The 6,085-nt window shown below is 46.5% G+C and overlaps 1 pseudogene; it reads right to left on the bottom strand.

Moving 5' to 3' along the window:
• Positions 1–774: 774 nt before the first annotated feature.
• Positions 775–1,728, bottom strand: LOC144098025 (uncharacterized; annotated as a pseudogene).
• Between the last annotated feature and the right edge of the window lie 4,357 nt (positions 1,729–6,085).

The following is a 6,085-nucleotide window of genomic DNA, read 5'->3' as shown; positions in this document are numbered from 1 at the left end:
TATCGTTTTATCGCATGTCTGTTTTTGAGTCGAGGTAAATGAGAATAAAGCGTGCATGACTTTGTGATCGCTGATTTCAGGAAGGTAACTGATGAATGATACATTCTCGGGGCTGCTTGTTAGTATCAGGTCGAGTGTGTTTGCTGATTCTCGTGAGACACGGGTTGGTTGGGAAATTAATTGAGTGAGGTTAAAGTTTAAACAGACATCGATGAAGTTCTTCGCCTCTGCATGACACGTTATTGTGAAACTAGCTATGTTCTGCCAATCAATATCCGGGTAGTTAAAATCACCAAAAAGAAGAATACGGGCATTTGCATATGTGAAAACAAGTTTATGAAGGATGTTGTTCTGATGACGTGGGAAGTCTGGACTAGTCTGGGGGGGCCTGTAGCAAACGCCAAGCAGAACTGTTACGGGGGGAGCGGGACAGATGAGCCATATGGCTTCAATGTCGGATGCGACGTCAACAACAGAGCATGATATGCCTCGATGAATGGCAACGAGAACACCGCCTTCCCGTTTGCCTTTCCGATCGTTTCGATACACTTCGAAGTTGGGTAAATCGGCTAAAATTTCCGCACCCGTTACGTCACTATTTAGCCAAGTTTCTGTTAGTATTAGTATGTTGCTTCCGGATGACGACATGATGTTTGATATGAGTTTGCGCTTTGGAAGAAGACTACGGATGTTAGTGAATATTATCGAAAACGAGAGAACATTGTGCGGTGGAGCGGGTCGACGATTTGTTAAAGTTTTGTGACGGGGCAATTGCTATGCTATTTCCTTAACGGTTTGGGATGATGCGTCAAATACATAGCGTTTTGAGCCGATGTGCAGGGTTTTGAAGCGCAAGGAGTACTTGTTGGAATTGGCTTTGGCAAACACTAGTAACTATTTACGCGAGTGTCGAACGGTGCGGGAAAAGTCCTCTCCAATACTGTAGTTTGTGTCTTTTAATTTACGGCCATTTGATAACAGTGCGTCTTTGGTTTTATGAGATAGCAATTTTACGATTACGGGACGAGTTAGGTCGGCTGAATGATTTGCGAGGCGATGCGCTTTTTCAATGTCGTTAGGTTCCAAGGTTATATCAAGATTATTGCGGCAAACATCAATGACTAGTTTTTCTGACTCAGCCCACGTTTCAGCGCTAGCAGGGTCAGGGATGCCATAGAAAATGAGGTTATTCCGACGTGATTGGTTTTCCGCGTCATCCAGGCGTGTTTCTAGTTCTTCAATCTTTTTAGCTTGGTTGATTGTGGTTGACTGCATTATTTCGATATCGTTTCTGAGGTGAAGAAGTGTTTGGTAATGCGCTTCGAGATCGGCCATTCGTTTGTCTAAGCTTGCTATGGTTTGATCTGTTGTGTTCAGCTGTGTTTTGAGGCCCTGTATTTCCGTAATCAACAGGGTCTGTCCCGCGTTTAGCTTCTGTTGTTCAGCGAGTACAGCAGCGTTTCCCTCAGGACCAGGGTTAGTCTCAACGTCACCTGATAGCATGAGCAAGGAATGAATTACGTGAGCACACTCAACGGCAATGGCGACACAGCAGTGCGGGCTCGGAAGCTGCACCAAAATATAATTACTGGATTTTTTAGCGAAGAGGGCATACGATGTACTGACCTGCATCGCAAAGGTAAGCGGATTAGGTGGCTGCGCTGTGGTGCAGTCACCGAGCCCACGAAGCGGTGTCAGCGGGTGAAGCTCTTTTATACATGTTGGCATTGTTGCTGATGTCGATGTGGCCACCCATGGTACTGTGATTTCCGGTGTGTGCAGCTCCTCTGGCGGCACATCCAGTAGGGACGAGCACTCGTCGGGTGGTAGATGGCAGGAGCTTCCCGGGCTGTTATACGTACTCTAAAAGTGATGCGCTTGTGAATATTTGCTTCTTCGATGCTCAGAGAAAATTCCGTAGTTGGAATATGGATCAAATGTAAGGGAAAAAAGCAGGAGTGGTAATTTTTTCGCGTGCAGCTGTACTTTCCGAATACGCACTTTGTATCACGCTCCCTTGTGGGCAGTGGCTCACCATTGTTTCTTTACCCTCTAGTTCGATTATAGTTAGGATATTGCTGCACTGGTTGCAATGAAATGAGATTGAGCTGCTCAGTTGTCTTCATGCAGTACTGCAATCAGCTGTTACAAATAGGCAGGAGTCGCACCAGAACGCGCAGCAAAGTATCTGTAGCAGTAATCAATAGGGGCTACTTGCAGTGGCATTAAACTTAAAATGTCGCAGATGTAAGAGAAATGCATATGTGGAGCAGCATGCCCATCTTTTGGGATTTTTTGTGTGTCTTAGGCAATTCTAGCTAGAGGGGTCAGTTTTCTTCGCAACTGCTGTCATGCATCACTTTTGGCACTGAGCACTACATTGTGCCTTTTTTGGTTTGCGGATATGTTAAAGGGTCACAGTATTGTATGCATGAAAACAATTTTTCTCTTTTTTTGAGATAACACCCCAGCAAACAACGTAAATCCCCATGTGCGCCCAGAAAGGATGGAATGTCCCAGTTCCGGTACAACATATATCGAACATTTCCATGCCGTAGAGTCAGGGCACAGAAACACAAGCAAAAGGGCAGTGTGCCCACTAATGGTCTAGAAACGTTTTTCTGACGGAGTTAAGCAGAAACAAAAACAAATCATAGCATTTTGGTCCCAGGAAGGTAGCTGGGGAGAACGTTTTTGGGACCAATGCTTTTTAACAAAAAATACAAATTGACCCCTCGCTCCTTTTTCTCTCTCCCTCGTGCCAAAAGCTGCAGGGAGAGAAGGTTTTGTTCTTGCACTCGCCGTTTTGAGAAATCAAAGTTTCGTTCGAACAGCCGAAAGAAGCGCAGTTTACCCCGCATCTCTCTCTCGTGAGCCGTCGGGTCCATGCAGCAGGCAGGCAGGCGACGGCGGTCTGCCTTTTCATCACGCTGCCGGAAGCGGCGGTCACCAACGTGCCCGGCTTCTAAAGTGTTTCCAACTTCAACACGGTGCGGCGGTCCCTGCAGGCATCTCCAACTACCAGCAGTCCTCGTTGCGCTGCTGTCTAGCATAGGCGCAGTAATGGCCTCCCGTCGCTCGCCCGGCTTCCTCGCTGGACGGAAGCCATCTTGTGCACACGTATTCGCGCAGCCCCTAGCCGCTCGCGCGCAAGCCCCAGCGCGCGGCCGCTCTTGCTCTCATCACTGGGCTGTCGTGCCCACATAATTCCTTTTGGAACTGACGTAGCGACGCGCGGCGCACCGCAAGTCATTTGCGCAGCTTCAGGGCCCTACACCGCAACGGTGCTCTTCCAGGCGTCGTTCGCGGCAGCGAATTTCAAGGCAATGGGCGACTCGTTGCACGCACTCTGCATTCCTCAGCGCCTCCGACGACTGCGGCGTGTTGTTGGTGGCAGCGTGGCCATCCACTGCGCTCATAGGCGGGAGAGATCTTAGGAGGCCCACCACACTCTTGCTTCTAGTGCCCATGGATTAACCGGCTCTACCTACATTGCCGTCCTGTCGCAGCGGTATAGTTTGTGTTGTGTTCGCGTCGCTGACTCCCAACGCACCCCCACCGGATTACTTTTGCCTTGATCACCTTGATCTCCCTCCCATGCCTTATTGTGCCGCATGCGCGGTCTGCGGTACCATGGGCGCGGCGCACCATGGCTCCTACCTCAAGACATCCCCCCTTCTCATATGGCTCCAAGCAGTCTTAAATCCGCATTTAGTCACAAGTTAATAAAATGGGGGTGTAACGAGAATGTAACCCGTATGTTTGAGCGTTCGCTGTGCCGTGAGAATGCGCAGGACGGAAGGCCGCGTTGAATTCATATATATATATATATATATATATATATATATATATATATATATATATATATATATATATATATATATATATATATATGTGTGTGTGTGTGTGTGTGTGCAGCTGTTGCAGCATCTTATTTGATCCCCGGGTTTCCGTTGGCAACGTCTTCAAGGTAGGTTGGTTTATGCTCATTTTTTTATTTTCGCATAGTAGAATTAATTGTTTCCCTTTCTGTTTTGATAACACGTCGCTGAGGCTTACTCCGAGGCTAGGCTTGTGTGAGAAGAAAAGTGAGAGGGAGGTTTCAACCTGCACAAAATCCGTGACCTGAAAATGCGTATCTGTATCGTACTCCCATCTCGACTTTTGGCACCCAGGCTGCGTTTGCTTTTCAGTATGCATGTATGCTTTTCTACCCTTTAGAATGTTTGCTTAAGGTGCATCAACTTTCAGCCTTTATTATGTTTTTATTGCTTTACTGTCTCAGATTTCTCTGAGCCAGAGAAAAATTTAGCCATTATTATATTCTGCATACAAATGTGTGTAATGGTGCATACAGATGTGTCTTCTGCTTGTATTCATTTAAATGCAACAAGAACATCTAAAAAACTGAAATTGTATCTGTTTGGCGCTGCTATCTCCTGTTATATGGGCGGGTTCGGGCGACGTTTTGAATTCCTATTTCCTTTGTGCGTAAAATTCTAGCATATTTCATGTACTTGTGGCGGTAGCATCGCATCACGAAAGAAAGAAGAGAGAGGCGGCAATCGACGCTAACAAATTTTTAATGCACGTTCGTCAAATATATACATCTAGCTCGTGCAAGAAAGAGAGGACAGAAGCATGACAAACGCTTAAGATGTACACGTGGTAAAAGATTATGACAACGCACGCAGATAATCAATTTCGCTGTCACGAAACGCTATCGAAGGTATGCTGATGCATACGTCGCTCTTTTGTCGCATGTTGAAAGCTTCTTCAATCTCCCTGGTCTGTTGATGAAAATATGACGTGATGACCATTGTGTTGCTAAGCTGCAGGTCACATTCATGCTCTCTGCAATGTTTTGCTAATTCCTTGCTGATGGCTCGATTTAAGGATCTTCTGTGCTCTCGAAGCCGTTCATTCAAACAGCGCCCTGCTTGACCAATGTAGCTGCGCCCGCATGACGGAGGTATTTCATAAACCTCGCTTTTCATACAATTCATATGTTTCTTCCGGTGCTTTTTCTTGCATTGATTTTTCTTTGCTCGCTGTTGACTTTGGTGCACAGGCTTCTTAACTTAATTGTTGAGTGCTGACACGAGCACTTTTACACCAGCTCTTGCGCCTACCTTTTTGAGACTGTAGGAAATGCCATTAATCTAAGGAATGACCGCGTACGGCTTCCGTTTTTTCTGATGTGGTTGTGATGTATTTCCTCCCTCTAAGTGCTTGCAGAATCCCTTCTGCGACACTGAATAGCAGCCTGGTCGGTTAACCAGCTGCTTTCAGCCGATTGTTCTGGGCGTCAAAACTGCCTTGAACTTCATGATGACAGGATCTCGTCAATGCGGCTCTCATTGCTGCTTTTGCTATGTACTAGAAAGACTAGAGAAACTAGGACTAGGAATAACATGTGAACTATCAGAAAACAACGTTATGCGATTTCTTGACTTGACGCTGACCAGTCTAGGCGCTCACATATGCTGGCGATACGGACCGCGAACCTAGAAGGGACTGCTCCCTTACACACCTGCGCCCTCCAAGGCCATCAAGCGAGAGTAGAATAAAACATAAATGAGAGCCGCATTGACGAGATCTGGTCATCATAAAGTTCAAGGCAGTTTTCACACCCAGACCCGTGGGCTCAAAGCAGCAGGTTACCCGACGAGACGGCTATCTAGTGTCGCAGAAGGGATTCTGCAAGCACTTAGAGGCACAGAATGTCACAACCACATTAAAAGGAAGCAAGCTGAACGCGGTCATTCCTTACATTAATGGCATTTCCCACAGTCTCAAAAAGGTAGGCGCAAGAGCTGGTGTAAACGTGCTGATGTCAGCACCCAACAAGTTAAGAAGCCTGTGCGCCAATGTCAACAGCGAGCAAATAAAAAGCCAATACAAAGAGCACCGGAAAAAAACGTGAAATGTGTGAAAAGCGGGGTTTATGAAATACCTCTGTCATGTGTACGCACCTATATTGTCAAACAGGGCGCTGTTTGAATAAACGGCTTCGATAGCACGAATGATCCCTAAAGGGCGCCATCCGCAGTGAATTACCAAAACATTGCAGAGAGAATGAATG

This window comes from Amblyomma americanum, chromosome 7 (genome assembly GCF_052857255.1).
Source record: "Amblyomma americanum isolate KBUSLIRL-KWMA chromosome 7, ASM5285725v1, whole genome shotgun sequence".
NCBI classification, from domain to species: domain Eukaryota; kingdom Metazoa; phylum Arthropoda; class Arachnida; order Ixodida; family Ixodidae; genus Amblyomma; species Amblyomma americanum.
The sequence above is the reverse complement of the archived record's forward strand: the minus strand, read 5'-3'. Positions and strand labels throughout refer to the sequence as shown.